Source organism: Dryobates pubescens, chromosome 8 (assembly GCF_014839835.1).
Source record: "Dryobates pubescens isolate bDryPub1 chromosome 8, bDryPub1.pri, whole genome shotgun sequence".
In the NCBI taxonomy this organism is placed as follows: Eukaryota; Metazoa; Chordata; class Aves; order Piciformes; family Picidae; genus Dryobates; species Dryobates pubescens.
In genome coordinates this window covers 7,924,525-7,944,565 of record NC_071619.1, presented here as the reverse complement: position 1 = coordinate 7,944,565, position 20,041 = coordinate 7,924,525, and the positions used below count along the sequence as shown (strand labels likewise).

The 20,041-nt window shown below is 43.3% G+C and overlaps 1 protein-coding gene across 2 annotated transcripts in view; it reads left to right on the top strand.

Moving 5' to 3' along the window:
• The first annotated feature begins 698 nt into the window (after positions 1-698).
• Positions 699-20,041, top strand: part of SHOC2 (SHOC2 leucine rich repeat scaffold protein) — a 70,317-nt gene continuing 50,974 nt past the window's right edge. Inside the window, exon 1 of one of the 2 annotated variants that reach the window (XM_054163773.1) lies at positions 699-775. The gene's annotated coding sequence lies outside the window, so the exon portion shown is untranslated. Of the gene's footprint in view, positions 776-5,827; positions 5,844-20,041 lie in introns of those variants that run through there. The other variant, XM_054163772.1, reaches the window with a different exon arrangement.

The window sequence follows — 20,041 nt, the reverse complement described above, 5'->3', positions numbered from 1 at the left end:
CAATGTCTTAGTAGCTAAAGGCGACCTGCAGCAAGAGTGGTGTAGCAGTGCACTGCGTGTGCAGCTCTGGGAGGAGAGCCTTCACACGAACTCATTCTTTAGAGTTTCTGATCCTGTCTGCCCTGGAGAGCGAACTCCCCAGTTAAACAGTTGGACCGTCAGGAAAATAGTTTCTTTTCTGTAATACTTTAATGAGCTGCACTTAGTGATCGACAGAGCTGTGGTGTGTCCTCTTCACTCAGGGAAACCTGACAGAAGTTTCTCCCCAGTGTGGCAGCGGTGACACAATGGAAGGTTTCACCGGAATGCGTGGCCACGGGGACCCCGGTATGAGGCAGCGAAGGGCTGCTACCTGTTCAGGCTGCTCGGTGAGCGCTGCGTGGCGGCTTGGGGACCCCGAGACAAACGGCAGAGACAGCGGGGAGCCTTCCCTGAGTGCGCCTTGCCATCGCTCCACCCCGGGCGGTCAGTGCACGCCTCAGGCAGCCGGTGGACACCCGGGGCGGCCGGCGTGCAGCCTGCAGAGCCCCTCTCCCCTCCCTTCCCCGCCGCCTCGCCGTCGCCACGGGCAACCAGGCCACTTCCGCCCGCCGCCAAGATGGCGGCGGCGCCGTAACCTGGAAGCGGTAGGTGGCCCCGCGCTCGGCGGGCCCGCCTCCGTGGTGCCGCGGGAGGTCTGTGGGCGGGGAGTCCCGTGACGGCTCGGTGCGCAGAGACGGTGGCCGGCAGGGGAGGGGGGGCCGAGCGCGCCTCGGGAGGATGGCGGAGCTGCACGGTACGAAGCGGCGGGGTTCGGGGCCGCGGCGGCCCGAGTCGGGGGAGGCGGTGGCGGGGTTCCACGCCGCCGGGGGCGTTGGGGCGCACTGAGGCGGCGGCTGACAGCGGGCGGGGTGGGCCTGGCGGCGGCGGGGGAAACGAGAGGCCGCGGGCACAAAGGCGGGGAGGGCCTGGGCGGCAGGTAACCGATCGGGGGGCGCGCCCCGTATCGCCCCAGCGCGGAGGGTCGGCGGCGGGGCAGCCCACCCGTGGCGCAGCGCACCGGTGCCCGGCGAGCGTGTGTTCCCCGGCGGGGTGCAGCCACGCCCGGCAGCCGCGGGGCCCGGGGCAGGTGGGGCGGGCGGGGGGCCGCCCGCGGCGGGCGGCGGGGCGGGGGCGACCGATGGCCCCGCTGGACTCGGCGGTGGGGCAGCTCCGCTCCCCCGCGTTGCAGGGTGATGGCATCGACCAGCCACAGCCACAACAACAACAACAACAAAAAAGGAAAGAAAGGAGGAAGCTCCGTTTTACAGCCTCACCTCTTCTCCTCCAGCTCCCGGTACCGAGAGCTGGCGAAGAGAAATTTTAAGAGACTTGGCGTGTGTGTAGTAGCACTGACGCTGAGGGTAATGATTACCGGCGTTCAGGGTAATGATTACATCTGCTTCTGTCTGAGCGAGTACTGTCCCCCACCCTCTCGTATAGGCGTGAGGCTCTTTTCCTGTTTCACCCCATGTATTTATTGTGGCAGTTCTGATGGAGCCAGAGAGGCAGAATCGTGTTTCAAAAGTCGTCGCCTTCCTGTCTAGCCAGGTGATTTTCCCGGTGTCGCAGAGTAAGCGGTGTGACAGCATCCCGCGCCTGTTTGGGCAGGCAGAAGGTGTTTTCAGTGAGTCGTAGGTATTTTTTCCCTCAGAAACGGTTAAAAAGCTGTCGTAACCTTAGGTAAGGTCAGCGGCCGTGTGTGTTGGCTGAAGCAGCGACTGGGTGTGAGCTATACAGAAATTTACCAAAACTGAAGTTTGGTGAAACTCTGATGCTGCTTGACTTCACTGAACAAAAAAATAAATAAATCACAATGCATGAGAAAACAGTTGCAAAGAACCGAAATAATAGTAATAGTAGTAATTTTTAAGAAGCATATTTGAGATGGGACTGTGGAAGCATACATTTTAATTCAGTTCTGCACATGTGCAGATGCTTTCAAGGCAGAATATTCATGATGGAAGAGTTCTAGTTGGTGCTTGGTCAGTATTTTTTTGGCTGTCAAAATGGAAATTAAGATGGTTTCAGTCATTGCATTCAGGGTCTTAGTTTTCTGCTGTTTCTTCTTTGCATATGTGACTTTTGACTTGTTTCTCTCTTAATTTCTGAATTGTGGGGATATTTTTGTTTTGTTTGTGTTTTGTTTGTTTGTTTTAAATCACTAGTCATTATTGGGTGCTTCTATTTATAAAACCAAGGGCTTAAAGTAGGTGGTGGTCAAATTAAGTCACATTTATTTACAGCCACATTTCAGACATATGTTGTGTGGTGATCTTGATATAATCCTAGCCTGGTTTTGGGGAAGATTTACTGAATCCTATGAATTTGTTATTACAGTGCTGTGCATACATTTTAATTTTAGTAACACCCTTATCCTCTTAATTCCTGTTGAAAGATTTGGGTTTGACTATTCTGGTTTTCTCTGTAATCATTCTTTGCTCTGAATGAGTAAAATGGGAGCTTGTTTTACTAATTCCAAGCTATATTCCTTCTAATTGAAGCTAACGTTTGTCAGCCATCAGGATTTCTGTATGTGTGGCATGGCAAAACATGTACATCAGGCAAAACTAATTTTATATGTGATTGTAGTACAGAAAGATGATTCCAGACAAAGCTTTCCTTGTGTCACCGCCTTCCTTTGAGGAATACCAAGGGAATCCTCAAAGAGGATGCTGTCTTCTTCCATGTCCCTCTATTCTGCTCTTTCTAGAAATGTTAAACAATCCCCAGCATTTTTTCTTAGGGGTGATGGCCAGGGTAGGCTCGATCAACACTGCTGATTGCGAATAGCTGCTGTTCCCGGTCTAGTTTTTCTTTTCCAGCGTGACATATCTGTAAGGCAGGAGGTGCTGGGAGGGGCGTTCCTTTGTTATGTTGACACTTAAATCGCCCTGATGGGTGTATTCTCCTCCAGGAATTTTGTGCGAGTGAAGAAGGGATTCCTTCAGACGACAAATATTTTCATCTGTCTTTCTGCACTCTCAGCCTGTCCTATGTACCGAAATTAATTGCTCGGAAGATCGCCGTGCGTGTGCCTTTTAGGAAACCCTTGGATTGATTGTGTCTTGGCTGTGGCTTTCTAGAAAAGAATGTTTCTGCTGAAGCGGGGGGTGTGTGTGGTGATCCTGGCTTGTGTCTGTGAGCTGGCTGCTGCCAGCCTGTATACAGCACCCATGTAAGAGGTGGATGTACGTGCTTGCATGTGTGCATGCTGCTCATGCATGCTAATTGAATTAAGGCTGCAAAAGTATCTTTCTACTTGTTCTGAATGAGAAGGATTGCATTTTGAGATCCCCTCTTGGCAAGGCTGAGGAAGCCCTGCAAATAGCTGAGCTCTCTTTAGGGAGGGCTTAGTATGATGATATAAGAAAATAAAACTGCATTAAGAGATCTCAGATGTTCCTAAATATCGTTCTGGGGAGTCTGGGTGGGTGCTAAAAGGAGCCCTTTCTCTCTGTCAGCAGGTTCTCCTTCGTGTCTGAAGAAAGGTGAAAACTTGTGTGTGTGTGGAGGGAAGAGAAGGCAGCGCTCCCCCGTACCCCCCTTATCTGCCCCGTGTCCCCTTGACAGCCATGGCCCCAGGGATGGTTGACCCCTGACGCCCCCCTTGCCCCTGCCCTCCTCAATGGGTGGCTCTATGCTTTGCCTGGGTGCAGGGTAGTTCCTGGCCAGCAGCTGTTAACGTGTACCCTGCATCCAGCCTGCCATGCCCTCTCGCTCAGCTTGGCTGGCAGCATTTCCCACCCAAAATACTTCAAGGAGTGTTGCATTTTGTTTTATAGGGCAGCTTTGTGGATGCTCTTTTAATTGAAATGCAGTTGGCTTTCCTCTCTGTCTTAATACCTTGTTTTTATTTTTTTACTGCATTCAACTGCATCTCGGAGGAAATACTTCTGTCTCTTTCTGGTGGGTTTGTGTGTGTGAGAGGGCTGGGAAGGACACAGTAGTGAAGATTAAACAACCAGCTGCAACTAGAATGTAGAGGTATAAAAGAGCCCTTGTTTACATTAAAATTGTACTGGCTGACATAGTCTAGTCTATTTGATACAGTGGATACCGTACAAAATGTGCAGGGATAAAATGTGACGGGTTGTATAATAAGCAGGTAACATTTGCAGTACTAGCCATTGACCTTAATTTGCTTGGGTTTTTTTCCCTGCATTGCTTGGGCTTGACTGTGTTGCAAAATACACAGAGCATGCTATTAAATCTGGGTGTTCTCTGACTCTAGTTTTGGTTCAACGAAGGTGTTTTCAGTGCGGCAAAACAATGGTCTCTGGCTAGAAAGGGAATTCTAATTACTAAGAATTTTTCCATCGTTAACCTCTAGGTTGTGGATGTGTTTTGTGCAGAAATTATGCCGTGTTTATTATGTCTTTCAAAAAGCTGTATAGCACACAGTTAATTTTAGACACTCTTAAGATGGTTGCAGTTTAAGAAGAACTTTATCTGTATCGCTCTACAAGAGAAATATATGAGAGAATGGAACCCTGCCATATAATTGTATACATGCTGATTAGCAGGAGAATATGTTAAGAGGCTGTGAATTGGTGTAGATAAATCCTAGGATGTATGGTCAAAGAACTTAAAAGAATCTGGCATGCCTGGGTACTTGTTTCTTTTTGTATTGTTTTACCGTGAAGATGTACTTGCAGCTTTTTGGTTTCTCTACAAAAGTGTAGTCTGTGTTCTCACAATGGATCTACATTGGATCCTGATTTGCACGCCTGTCTCACTTTCCGTTACAAAAAGTGTTGGGGAGTATTATTTTTCTTTGGCCGCAGGAAAGTACGTAGCTGTTTGGGTTTTTTTCTTTTTATTGGTTTTTTTTTTTTTAGCACTGTTGAAAGTTTGCTGCTTGCGCGTTCGTGGTGGTGGGGTTTTACAGAAGAGGAGCAGCCCTGGGGAGGCGAGCTGTGCTCTAGCCCAGTTCATCTTGAAAAAGAGGAGACTGGTGCTCACAGCAAATTGGTTGTAGCTTGCTCTTACGTGTGCCACGCTAATCCTCTATGTGCTTTTGTGTCTTAAAATGTTTAGTATTCTGTGTAGAGCAAGCTGTATGGAGGGATCTAGCAGACAGCATTTCCATCGAGCCCTGCTGATCCCGTAGATATTGTATCCGGTTCAGTGGACCTGCCTACCCTGTGGTCGGAGGCTTTTTGTTATGCATGAATCCTAATTGTTCTTTCTGTTGGCATTGTACATAGACTGAAGGGGCTGTGCACCAATGCAAATAGCCTTTCTAATACCTTAGGCATTTGCATTATAATGGCTGCATAAATATTGCAGCACATCTCGGTTCACTCTCTTGCTGCTTTGACTGCTGGGCTTTAAAATAAGTTCTTCAGATCTTGTTCGTGGTTGGTATTGCTTTGGAGAGGGGTTCTGAAGCACATCTTTATTAAATAGTGAAGTCTTGTTTGTGATAAGGTGCAATTTTAACTTACCCATGTTCTAGTCTCCCACTCCTTTCAGCCCACAGGTTCATACAGGCGCCTGGCAGGAGAGAAAAATTAAAGCTTGAGCAGTTTTTCACCAACTATTTCTAAACTCACTATATATGGAGTTGCAAAGCGTGTTTTTGAAACTTGGCTTTGCATTTATTTCCAGAAATCCCATAGATGTTCATGGGAATATTTTATGCAGAGGGAATGCAAAACATGGTGCCACCATTGTTTTGGTGCTGAAGCGTTTGGTAACTTATGTGCAACTTTACCAGGAGCACCTTGAATTTCATTTGGAAGCACCAACAGTGGTCTGACTTCAACCAGACACTCTTTTGGGGAGCTGGTGGCAGGTTGCCATCACCTACCTGTCAAAAGGTTGGTTTACAGAGTTAAATGAAACAGTGATTAGTATCACTTTGGTGATTGTTACTGATTTGTATATGCATAGAGGCTTTGAAATGAATCCTCCAATGCCATCTTGTAAAAGTTCGAATTAATTTCTTGCAGTTACAGCCTTGTTAGTAGTTAGTATTGTATCAAATGTTGGGTGGGGTAATATGTTAAACTCTTCATTGATTAGCCACAAGATGGACTTGAAATCCTAGGGCTGCTCTGCCTTACATTGTTTAGTTTGTGACCACTACGGAGAGAAAGAAATGTTTAAATGTTCATTTTTTTGGATATATCTGATGTTAGTAGCTTGCCACTCATTTGCACATATGAAAGAGGTAGTGGTTGTGTTTGGGTTAAGGATAGGATGAATGACCCTCTTGTTGGAACAAAAGTTATGAAAGTGATAATCTGAAACAGTAAGTGATAGTATTGCAAGAAAGCATAAACTCCCTTAGACGTTCTATGTGATGATTGATGATTCACATATGTATGAAATACTCTGCATAGTGCTGCAAACAGCAGACATATCATTATAATGTAGTATTTTTAACACCTAACCTGTCAAAAACTCGTCTGCTGGAACCTTAGAAGAAGTATTTATAGGGATGGACATGAAAATACTATGTTAAATAATGTTAAGAATTATAAGGAAAACTTGAAACCTTGACATCTGGGAACCTTAAGCTGTAGTACATTTACACTTCACATATACTTGGGATTGTAATTATCTGTTCTATATTACAGATAGTGTTAGTTTAGTACCTCAAAAAAATATGGCAAACCCTCTTTAGGATTTGCTCTTGTATTTAGATCTATGTTTTCAGTGTTGCCATCTAATAGAATTACTATTAAATCAGAGATTGAAAAAGGGTTCCGTGACGGTTTGAATGGTCAGTGTGATGCATTGCTCTGGCATGTTGTGTTGACTGGGAAGAAAAATAAACATATTTATTACTTTTATGAAGAAATACCTGACTGGCAGCCAAAAGGACCAAGAGCCTGATATTTGTTTGTAAATGAGGTGTAGCAATGATTGCAGGGAGTCAGACTTCCCTCTTTCCCTTTCACCTGTGCCTCAGCCATATAAATCTTGGCAAACAGAAGATTTTGCTCTCTCTTTGGTCTGAGGCTTCGTTCCTGTGACTGGCAGTACTGGTAACCTGTGTAATGATAGCACATGAACTGTCCAGTCTTCTCTATAATGAGATTTGACACTGTTGTATTTTTTTTATGCTGAAAGTTAGATTATTACCTGTTTTGTATCACACAGTATTAGTAGTGTTTATTGATAACTATTCTGGGAGGAAATACTCAGTGTCAGAATACTTCCCCCCCCCCCCCCCTACTGTTTTAACTGTTGCATGGATTTATTTGTGTATTTATTTGAAAGAAAACAACCCAATATGTCACTGTAACTTAAAGCTTGTATAGCACAGCATGAAGGTCTTGGGAAGTTTGTAGATAATTGGCTAAAGCAACACTTACAGTGCAACTGCAGGTGCTGAGTAAAGTGCTTTGTGCAGTGGAAGGGTTCAGGTTCCTAGCTTCAGTCTTGGTTTTTTCTTTGTGTTGTACCTAATCGGGAAAAATATTGGAGTTTGTTCCATCCTCATTAAAAGACAATTTAAAAATTGTATAATCTCAGTGCCTTCCCCCCAACTCAACAAAAAAACCCTCAACTGTCTAAGGCAAGGAAATAATTGAGTAATCCTTATTCTCTGTATGAGATGATCTGTTGCAGTTCTGAAATAGTGGTGGTAGAATTTTGTGCTTTTCTGAAATAGTGATGGTAGAGTTTTGTGCTTTTACATTCCCCTTCCCCCTTGAGTCAGGCCCTCAGAAAAGCAGAACTGTGCATTTCTTTCAATTCTAAGGGATAACCCTGCAGAGAGGAGTCATCTTCAGATTGCCAAGTCTTGGTTCAAAGCATTTAGTTACATGGAGTCATTCACTATGTGTAGCAGAGAGAAAATGACTTCACTGGCTAACTATATGGCTCCTGGAGGCATCAGGTGGCTTAATATGTAAACAAAAGTCCACAGCAGTCAAAAATAGATCTTTATAAAAAGAAATAGTACAAAAAGTGACCTCCTGAACAAGGAAGTGAAGAATCCATCTGTATAGTCCTGTAAAATGCTGATTATAGCAGAATATGAAGGCCTTATCATGAAAACCCATTTAGCTGTTGCTTCTGACAATACATGACTTAAAAAAAACCATATCTTGTGGAGAAATGGTTGTACAATCAAAGGGCTTAAAGCCAAGAAAAATCCTATGAAATATGCATCATTTGGAGTGATTTGCACAGTTTTCTTACTGAAGGGATGGATGGGTTAAATGAAGCCTCAGTTCGAATATTCCTATTAGCATACTAAATCTGTGACAATTTTCTAGTAGATTTCAATCTCTAATGGCTATTGCACAGTAATTGCAGGACCTAAATTATTTCTTACTAAAGGGAATTTTATAATACTGGCAGTTACATGAACTGGTAAAGATTCTAGATGATTCCATGAAAAGGTAAATTTATGGTAGTATAATGTGGCTTTAGATACCTGGGCACTTGTCTTTGTGCATCCAATTTTGTTCTGGTGAGTCCTTCTAACTCTTGGACAGTGTGCAGATGATGACAGATTGGAGGTTATCATGTTTGTTCTTCATGGTGGGCTACAAACTTGCTTTTTGGAATATTCAAACAATTGTTTGGCAGCTTTCTTGATAGCATATTGTTTGTGGCAGGCCTAGTTAGGAAGGAAACACAAGTTTAATAATTATAGCCAGGACTTGTAATTCCCAGAATAAATAGAACTACCTGGTCTTATTTTTTTTTTTCCATGACTTCATCCATGAATTTATTTTCTGTGGTTTAGGTCATCATTAGGCAAGTCGTTATGGTAGTGATTTCTCTTCTCTCTTCCCCTGAAGAAGGCTTCAGATAAATGTTGGCAGTTGTTTCTTGCATTTAAACTCTGTACTGCCTTGTCTTTTGAGTCTGGCTCTCTTCAGTTCAGGGCTTTTGAGAAGCCCTAAGTCATACTCAAACGGATACCGAGGTTTCAGTTACATGCTTTCACTCTAGTATCACGTTTTCTTCTTCTTCCAAACTGAGATGCCATTTATTGAACCAATTAGCTGTTGAGTGCAACCCAGAACTTTCTCTTGAAATCAGAATTAATGAATAAAGAAATTACAGTGGACAGATTTGTGTTCTCAGCAGTCAATGACAGTTAACGTGTGACAAGGACACGGTTCACATCCTTGCTGCCCATGTGTCTCTGTGTGCATGCTCGGTCCTGCTGAAGCCAGTGGGGTAAACCTTTGACTATGGATCACACGTTCACATCGTGTATTTGATGGTATGTCTGTCTTGGAATGTTTTTGAAACCATTCCAGCTCTTCTGTAGCCAGCAGATGGGATGCATACGCCTTCATTAACAAGCAGTTAACTCCACTGGTACAACCGAATGTTCATCGTGCTCCAGGTCTCTGACTTGGCTCTTTCTGCATTCCAGCTCCCACTGTTTGTTCTGCTTTCTCCTAGAAGAAATCAACACTAACATTACATGCTCCTGCCCTCCTGTGGTAACAGAAACCTAAATGTTTCCCTCAAAATCGGGTTGTGTGAAAATAAAAGAGAAAGAAAGGAGAGTAAGGAATTAATTTTTCTCTGCTGGAGCTGCTGCTTGCATCTCTGAACATGTATTTGCTTTCAGTGGATTGCTCTGCTTCAAAGGCCCTGAGGAAATCAGTAATTTCTAAACTTGCTGTTACAATATCAAAAAGACCTTGTAGCCTTTTGTAGTTTTGAACTGACCTTCTGGCCTGTGTATGTGATATGCGCTATCCTTTCTGCAGTAGAGAAACTAAGGCACAGAAATTCCAGGGAAGATTTTTAGCAGCAGCAGCAATGACAGTGGGATTGCTCTGCCTTTCCTGCTGTGAGTCCTTGGGAGCCAAAACCCAGTTCCAGCACATGCCTTGATGAGCGTGCCCATCTGGTTGACCCCTGGCAAGCTCACCACAGATGAGGAGCAGAGGTGGATCACAACCCAAAACTCCTCACCCCTGCCAGACAAGTGAAAGGCAGAACAAAGTGGATAGGTGCAAAACAGTTTCTGCTGTGAAATTTGTGTGGGTAACAAAAGCCACAGCCTGTTAGACCTTTGCATATGCAGCATGATTACAAGTAGTCATGTTGTCTGAAAGGATCCTGAAGTGTTTGTAGTCTGTATGAGACCTCTTATTTCTTTAATGATCCTCTGTATTAGTAATACTAAAATAAAGCTGCTGTCGTCCTAGTTTCAAAGCTAGTGGTGTATATAAACCATGGACAGACAACGTCAGTCTCTTCAGGCAAATGTTTATGTGTTATTCTCAATTTGTAACATCTTGGAAGGAGAAATCTGTGTTTGTCACAGCTTTCACTCCTGTGACTTCCACTGTCTACTGCAACTGTTTTTTTCACTTAAACCTGCTCCGTGTCAGCAGGGAGATTTTTCACAGTTTGCACACCGTTGGTTCTTTGGGCCAGCTTGTTGGCTGTCTTTCAAAAACATTTAATATTAACTGATCAGCTGCATACCATGGTAATCTAAAAATATGGTTTGGAGCGGCTGCTGGTTTTTCCTGTTGTTTTGTACTTTTACAATGCCATTTTTGGCCCCTCTTCATCTTTGAAGCCACTTAATAAACAGTGAAAATACCTTACACTCTGAGCCAACAAAAGGAAACGCTCCAGAGTAAGCTTCTGTAGTCTTTGCTGTAAATTTCTTACTTTGACACAGAAACAAGTTAACACAAGGTAAGAGAGTGTATAGAGCATGAAAGCTACTCGTTGCTACAGCTTGTCCCTTATCCCAGGGTAATGAGGTAGGCTGTCTTCATCTGAACTAGGAGTTTGAGTGCTCGACTGAGGCTTCTGCAAGTAATTGGAGTGCTTTGACCATTGAGTTACTTTGTTTGCAAATTTATCTAGAGGTACAAGGCTTTTGAACAAAAGTAGGTAGAGAGAGCATGGAAGGTTTGTATGGAAGGGTGCTGCTGTCAAAGTGCTCCTGATTGTTATCTGATGGTTTTTCTAAATAGAAATCTAATAATGAATTCAACTTTTCTCATGTACTTTTAAAGTGATAAACCAGTGACTTGATTGTCATGTTTGGAGATGATGAGCAAAGGACGATGAGCTGCAGAGTTTCTGCAGGGGTTGTGTGTGGCTGTAAAAGCTCATGGACTGAATTTCTAAGTGTCTAAGCACAGTGTAAAAGGACCACTCAGTCTGTTTTCTACCTATGCAGGGTAAGCTTTCTTCTCTAAGCAACTTTCTCAAGCAGCTGAGGGCGAGTTGGACAACAGCCTTGGATATCTGTTTTAGTTATGACTTTCACATAAACTCTGTGTTGTATAACCTGGTTCATGAACTAAATGAGAGGCTAAGGAACCAGTTAGTAAGTTTCCATTTGTGGGGTTGTGCTTTGTCTCTTCCCTATGTACTGCAGGTATGTTTATATATTCATATATAACAGTACAAACACGTGCTTCTTTTCAGGTACCAAAAGTAAATGGGCACATCATAGAACTAATACTGGAAATGTTGGTTTTGCCTGGGTTTTGACCACTTTTCAGGTGGCTGTGCTAATATGAGGTTTACATTGATCCATTATAGAGATGATAATTCTAGAGCCCCAACATGTAGGATTTGTTTGAGGTCTGATTTGTTTGCTGCCAGAACTCTTAATTGCTGATTAGTGAGCACTCGTAAATTCTCTTATCAGTCAGATGGGGGGGGACTGCTTGTGTGGTCTTCATCTGATCTGACTATGGGCATCTTACATCTGAGAGTACTGTTTGGGTTTGATTATTATTAATATGCAGCTTTTAGCATTGCCTAGTGCTTCCAGATTAATGCAAATAAAATAATCCCAGCTTGGAAAGCAGTGTCAAAATAAGATGAGTTTTTCTGAAATGAAAGCTTCAACATGTGATTGCAGAGCAGGCTAATTAGCCAGGGCAGGGAATTTGGTTCTTTTAAGTCAAGCTTTTAATTCACCTGCAAGGTTCACTTTTCAGTATGAGGTGTTCTGCTATGGTGACAAAACTGTAATTGTACCATTATAAGTGAGATATATCTGTGTGTGTATGTGTATATATCAGGGCCACACCTTGAGTCCTGTGTCCAGTTCTGGGCCCCTCACTTTAGGAAAGATGTTGACTTGCTGGAACGTGTCCAGAGAAGGGCCACAGAGTTATAACAGGACAGACTGAGGGAGCTGGGCTTGCTTAGCCTGGAGAAGAGGAGGCTCAGGGGTGACCTTATTGCTCTCTACAACTACCTTAAGGGAGGTTGTAGACAGGCGGAGGTTGGGCTCTTCTCCCAGGCAACCAGCACCAGAACAAGAGGATACAGCCTCAAGCTGCGCCAGGGGAGGTTTAGGCTGGAGGTTAGGAGGAAGTTCTACACAGAGAGAGTGATTGCCCATTGGAATGGGCTGCCCAGGGAGGTGGTGGAGTCACCATTATTGGAGGTGTTCAGGAGAAGACTTGATAGGGTTCTTGGTTGCATAGTTTAGTTGATTAGGTGGTGTTGGATGGTAGGTTGGACACGATGATCTTGAAGGTCTCTTCCAACCTGGTCTGGTCTGGTCTATTCTATATATGTATGTATATATAAAAAAAAATAAGGAAGACTACTTTGCAGTGTTTGAAGTTCACCCAATTTACTTCTGCATCACTCCCAGCTTTATTTTAGTAATTCCAATGTCATGCAGTGGTTCCTGAAGAAGTAAGGTGGCTTTTATGCAGGTCTTTTAGTATTGAAACAGTGTCTGGAAATAGTGAATTGCAAATGGAGAGTTCCTAATGATAATAAAGGTGAGGAAGAAAATGTTAATTTTATTTCTTTTTAGTTCAATTTAGCTTTGCTGCTTTATTTCTCTTTTATCCTTTAGTTACTTAAAATATGTAATGGTCTTGCTCTTCCGAAAGATCTGATTTCCACCCCCCCCCCCCCCCCCCCCCCCAAACTGCATTTTGTTGATTCAGTGTTTGAAAAACTGTTTTAAAGGCAAATCCAGGAGGTGCTGGTTTGATGCATAGCTGTAGCTTCTACCTGCTAAAGTATTTCTGTTAGTTTACTCCAGACACTTCAGTTGCTAGGTTCTTAAGAAGTCAGGATGTGAAAGTTTTTTGAACATCCTCGTAAGAGATAAAATAAAAACGCTGCGTCACTCGGCTGAAGTAGCAAAATTTTACATTCCCTTTTGACTTTACACTAAATAATGATTGTGTTGAAAAATAAGCTAATGCTGATTGAGTTGCCTTAAGAAAAATGAAGTTGTTTTTCAGAGGGTGCTGCTGCCTAGTTCTATGCTTGTGTTTTGGGAACTGCTTATTGGTACATGAATACGGATGCCAAAACCAGAGATCAAACGCAGTTGCTATTTGCAATTATTTCTTGTCCCAGAGGGGGAACCCAAAGAGGTGCAGCCTTCAGGGATTTTCTGTTGCCCTAGGGGTCTGCAGCAGTTCCAGTTTGTAGTAGTATTTAAATTGCTTGCTGCTGGTTGATAACTTAATCTGAAATTCAGAGAAAGATCAAACTCTAATTAACTGATAGTTTTTTCTTTTTCATACTTGCTGATCTCATGGGGAAAGTGAAACAGCCATTTCCTTCTTGCTTTTTCTGCTTTCTTCCAGACATTGAAAACACTGCATTTGTGGTGCCATGTGCAGATATCCAAAGTCTGATTTATGGTCACATGAACTCTGTAAGCCTTGTTCTTAAGCAAAACCTCAAGTGTTTTAAGCCTGCTTTTAAAACTGGTAGTTTGTTTTCATTTCTGCTGAAGTTATTTTTATGGATATCTTGCATTTCTTTGTCTTGCTCTCATTCACATGGAAAAAAAAGTCACATCTGCCAAGTGTTGAATGTTAGTAAGTTCTGTTGCATTCTGGAGATTTTTTTTTGTTTCTATTTAGCCTTCAAGCTTTTGTATCTCTATTAGCAGCTTTGTATTACTGTATGTGCAACTGTGAATGCTACGTGTTGGAGCATGCAGGGCAGCATAGCTTGACGGCAGTCCATAGGGCTGAATTGCCTTGCAGGGCAATGGTCTGCTTTGTTTTTCTGAAGGATCAGTGAAAGGGCTGTTTGGGTAACAAATACTTCTAACACTGAGCTTTTCTGAGGTAGCCTCATCTAGACATACTGGTACCATGGCCAACAGATGGAAGGTGTTGGAAGAGGTTTTTGTATAGCTTTGGAAGACTATAGGAAGATGTAAAAGAGGTTGTTTTCAGATAGCTTTGTAGGACAGTAGGGAAGATTTGCCTTTGCTCGAGTTAGAGAAAGCTATGTTTTGTCTTTGAGAGTAATGTAAACACCTTGTAACTGAGGGAGAGAAGCTTGGCAGAATTTAGTTGGATGCGTTAAAATACTGTTTTGTTATTTGGCCCTATTGTATGCCTTAATTACACTCATGCCAGTAGAAAATGACCAATTGAGATGTGACACATGTGCCTTCTGACAGGCTGTCTAACTTTGCTGTGTAACGTAATAAATGCCTTCACTTGCTTACATCTGGTCCTGAAAGCATCGGTCGAGGCAAATCTGAACATCTATACTTTTACAGGAAAGGATAGGCAACTTTCTTGCAGATTCCTACAGAATTGTATAGAATCATAGAACCTTTTCAGTTGGAAAAGATCTTAAAGGTCATCACATACAACCATTATGTAAATCTACCAATTCTGGTGCTAAACCACGTCCTTTAGCACCACATCTCTGCATCTTCTAAATATCTCCATGGATGGGGATTCAACCACATCCTTGGGGAGCCTGTTCCAGTGTTTGAGAACCCTTCCAGTAAAAACTTTCTTCTGATACCCAATCTAAACTTCTCCTGATGCAACTTGAGGCTATGCCCTCTCATCCTATCACTTATTACTAGAGAAGTGAGACCAGCACCCACCTCACTCAAGCCTCATTTCAGGTAGTTCAAGAGCCTTCTTTTTTTCCAGGCTAAACAACCCCAGTTCCCTCAGCCAGTTCTGGCTATTCTCCAGACCCTTCACCATCTTTTTTGCCCCTCTCTGGACATGCTTCAGCAACTCAGTGTCCTTTTTGTAGAGAGGGTCCCAAAACTGAAGACAGTACTCAAGATGTGGCCTCACCAGTTCTGAGTACAAGGGGGCAGTTGCTTTTGTGGTCCTGCTTTTCACACTGTTCCTAATACAGGCAAGGATGCTGTTGGCCTTCTTGGCCACCTGGGCACACACTGGTTCAGGGCATAGTTGATCAACATGTGCAGGTCTTTGTCTGCCAGGCACCTCTCCAGCCACTCTGCTCCAAGCCTGGACATAGAGTGTTGCATGGGATTGTTCTTAGTGAAGTGCAGGACCTGGCACTTGGTCTTGCTGAATCTCATACAATTGGCCATAGATCCAGCCTGTGCATATCTCTCTGAAGAGCCTTTCTACCCTTTGTCATTAGCAAACTTGCTGAGAGTGCACCCAATCCCCTCATCCTGATCACTGATAAAGATCTTAATGAGAACTGGCTCCAATCATCATGGCGTGATTGTAAATATAGGAAAGGAAGTGGAGCCACAAAAGCATCCCTTGAAGATACCACGTTCTTCTGGGCAGAGATGAAGGGCTCCTGAATTGAGGTGGTAGTTTATTAATAAATGCTGCAAATAGGAAAGGGATACTACTGCATAAGATCAGGTATGCCAAATGCATCTTGGTGTAATGAGCCTGACTGTGGCAGGGATCATCTGGCCTGGATTTAGTGGTAATGCTGTTTGCTCTGTAAAATAAGATAGAGGCTGTTTGTGAGAGAAGTGAGAAATGAGACCTCGTTGCTGTCTACAACTACCTGAAGGGAGGTTATAGCCAGGTGGGGGTTGCTCTCTTCTCCCAGGCAACCAGCACCAGAACAAGGGGACACAGTCTCAAGCTGTGCCAGGGGAGGTTTAGGCTCAAGATGAGGAGAAAGTTCTTCACAGAGTAGTCATGAGGTCTTGGGTGACAGGCTGGACTTGGTGATCTTTGAAGTCTTTTCCAACCTTATTGATTCTATGATTCCATGAAACAGTATCATTTGCACAGATCTGACCTGAGGAGTTTAGGAGTTAGAGGACAACGCACGATGTATCAAATAGAGGCTGTCATTCAAACCCCCTTCTCTCAGAGATGCTCTCAAGTGATGGCCTCACAACCACACATCAAGTTTAGCCTTAGCAGGCAAGAATCATTGTAAATTAAATTTTTCATTTGTTTTATGTCTCATTTTTGATCTCCACAGGATGCTGATTTAATGAAGGTGCACACAAAATCACTTTGTATTTAAGAAAAAAAATAGTCAGGATGCATGTTTATAGCATTTAATTATACCTCAATGCTAAGACAGTAGTGGCAATTGTCATACCAGTTTTATTAGTGTCTGTGCAAGAGTTACAGAAGCTTTTGGGTTGGTAGGAATTTGTGTGATACGGATGACTGATACTCGGCTCTTCACAGTGCAACTTCTTCTCCACCCTCTGTTTGAAGAATTGTTGTGAGAGAATGGAGGAAAGGGAGAAAGCAGGAATTGTGGGGGAGAGAAGCTGCCCCCGTTTGCACAACCTTATGTCCAAGAATCGCAGGAGCCTGGAGGCTGGTAGGGAGGAGAAGGTTTCATCAGACACATGCTAATCCTTCAGCTCCACTTAGGAATGAAGGAGTTGATGTAATTTGTCTGTTTCTTGCCTTGCAGCAAAAGGAGGGCTGGGACGTGATGGAGGAGTACAGCACTGGCATGTTGTGCCTTGCTGCAAAGGGAGCTTGTGCTGAGGAGGTGGCATTGGCCCTGCCCTGTTGCAGGGGACACACCAGTTCAGATCCTACTCCTCATGCCTTTTCTAGTTCTGCTGTTGAGCCAGTCTGTCTGCTGCTGGTCTTTGGTAGTTACACATTGTCATAGTTCCTTACAGTCTGTGCCCAGTACTCTTGTCTTGTTTCAGGTAAATGCTTGTGGTTGTCTTCTCTCTTTTACCTGTGTTTGTTCTCTATTTCTGATCCTGTTTTCTTCGGAAGTGCCATGCTGTGGTTTTTATTCCTTTCCCACCATCTTGGGAATGGTTCAGTGAAAGAGGAGCAGGGAGGTAGGAATTATTTGTTAAAATTAGTGAAGCAATTTCTTTGTTCAACTAATTTTTATTTATTTATTTTTAGAGGTCCAGGTACCTCTCTGGTGTTTCTATTTCTTCATTTCTCTCCTGTTCAAAAACCTTTCTCACGTCCTTGGATATTCAGTCTGTATTCTCATAGTGTTCATGTATAAAAATAGTACCCTGATTTTGAACATATTGTTCTGGAGTATATTGTTATATTAAGATTTGTTCATTCATTCTAGTTCACTTGAGAGGCTGCATAATTTTTCTGAGTGCTTTCTGCATGTCTGATTCTTCTTGGATTAGGCTTGTTTTGAAAAGGGCTAATTCTTGTCTAAGCTGGATTGCTTCAACCTGTACCACGTATGTGAATGTTGCTCAGGTGGTTGAAAAAGTCATCAGAGCAAAACTCCACGCTCCAACACTTCGGTGAGCTGTGCAGCAGAGGCTGGGTGCAGTACAGGAGTGAGCTGTAAGGAGTTAGAGCAGCCCTTGCCTCTGTGCAGCTTGGAGAGGTGGAGGTGTGGACAATCCCAGCGCAGTGAGTCACCTCGTCTCGGCTCATGCTGTCTAGTGCAATCTAGCAGCACATTTACTTAAGAGGTACAGATTTTGCAAGGTGCAAGTATCTGGAGACCTGCAGGTCTGGTGAGGCACTGTGTTGTCCCTGTGTAAGGGTTGCATTTTCAGTAGTATTTTCTTTAAGAGGGACAGGGTCCTGCTGAAGAGGGTCCAGCACGGGGCTACAAGGATGATTAGGGGACTGGAGCACTGCCTTAGGAGGAGAGGCTGAGAGACCTGGGGCTTTTTAGTCTGGAGAAGAGAAGACTTAAAGGGGATTTAATAAATGTTTATAAATATCTGAGGGCTGGGGGTCAGGAGGGAGGGGACAGGCTCTGCTCACTTGCTCTCTGTGATAGGACAAGGAGCAATGGATGTAAGCTGCAGCACAGGAGGTTCCACCTCAACACAAAGGGGAACTCCTTTACTGTAAGGGTCACAGGCCACTGGAACAGGCTCCCCAGAGAGGTTGTGGAGTCTCCTCTGGAGACTTTCAAGGCCCATCTGGATGCATTCCTCTGTGACCTGAGCTAAATTGTGTGGTCCTGCTCTGGGAGGTGGTGGAGGGTTGGACTTGATTATCCCTTTGGGTCTTTTCCTGACATCCTGTGATGTTCACAAACAGATTGGATGGTTCCTTGCTGGGTTACTTAAACATTTATAAAAGATACCTGGTTTTTATCAAAAATGAAGGGGAGTAAGGTGCAAGAATGTAAGTTGTTATAAACAAGCGTATAGGGCTTCGTTTGCTTGTTTTAAAGTGTTACTGGGATGATGGTATGAACTTACATGGAGCTCTAAGCTACCTTGCTTGCCCATGATTTTTTTTTCACATTCCCATTATCTTATTTCATTTATTAAAAGGTCATGAGGTAAAAGGCTTCTTATTGTATCCTATTAGTACAGTGGTGTTGAATTATTTTATGTCTTAATTTTTTATGTCTTTAATTTTTTTTCCCCCCATGACTTTTTTTTCAGATTACCATTGCTACTACTGTCTGCTTTGACAATGCCTAAGCCTTTCAAGCATGCTGAAGTCTCTATCATCCAGTTTGGTTTTGGCAAGCAGAAATGATGTTTTTCATATTTCTAGTAAAAATGTCATTGAAGACCTTTTGTTTTTTGTTGTTTTTTTTTTTTTTAAGAGGGAAGAAAAAAAGGATGCCTCATCTGAACAGATTTTTGAAGAATCTGCTTGGAAAGGATCATAGTAGTTATCTTTTTCCTTTCTTTTTTTTTTTTTTTCTTTTGAAGGAAAACATCTTGTTCCCGTGAAGATAACTCAGTTTATGATACATGTTCCAGAACTGTTGGCATATGTGAAGTAATCTTCTAATCAGGCGCCTTGTTAGGAGCAGAATAGTGTTCAGTGTTGGTTTGAGCCTTTTGGGTGTCAGGCTGGGGCTTAGGGTGTTGTGCTGGTAAGGCTCTTGTGTTGGTAAGGCTCTGTGACAGCAGGAGTGAGCACGAGGAGTACCCTTAGCAGATCCGGACTCCACATGGGTCTTCGTGAGAAGGTGAACAGTGTACTTTCTGTGTTTGTTTCAGTGTTATCTTCTCCCTGGGGGAAAAAAGTGTCTGAGATAGTCACTGCAATGTGTAAGAATGTGGATGAACTTGTAAGAAATTCAGATGTTGTCATTCTTGATTTGTTTGTTGTTTTTTTTTCTCCTGTTCTTGTGGGTTTGTTTTATAATGCTAATGCATTTAATGTTGAGGGGGGAGAAAACTTGTGAAATCTAACAACTGCAAAAACTAAGCTTGCAGTATAAAGCAGTCAAAATTAGACAGGTGTGAATGAGATGGCTCCTAGTGCTTTAGGTGACCATTCTTGTTAGAATGTGTTTAATAAGTGTCCAATTACTATATACTTTTGCTTTCTTTAAGACGACTCCTCTCTGTGGTGTGCAGGAGCAGGAGTGGTGTTCTGTTGACTGATTTCTGTCTCAGTATTTTTTGTATCTGTGATATTCTCTTATATGGATTTTCATACTAGCTGCTTCTTGCCTGCCAACCATGCTTTCCAGCATCCCATCTCCATTCTTGTTCCAGCTCCTGCCTATTTATCCCTTCCCCATATTTTTCAGCTTGCCTGTGCTCTGCTGTGACCCCATGGAGGGTGGGTTGGATGGTAGGAGGCTGCCTCAAGGAAAGGCCTGTTCAGCCACTGTGCATTTGACTTGCTCTTTGGGAATGCCTTATATCAAAAGAAGTTGGCATGTAAGAGTTGAGGAGCTGAAGCAGGCTCAGAGTTTATGAAATACTCAGCTCATTGTTGCCAGAGGAATTCCTTACAGTTTGATTAGATATTTCAGAGTGTCCAGGAGTGAGATTCACTGTGGCAACAGACATCATCTTCCTAGATTTCAAGTCCCTAATCTAAACCAGAAAAGCTGTAGTTATGAAATCAGTGTTAAGATTGCCCTCAGCATGAACGAGACAACATGCTTTTACCAGCTGTTAGTCTTA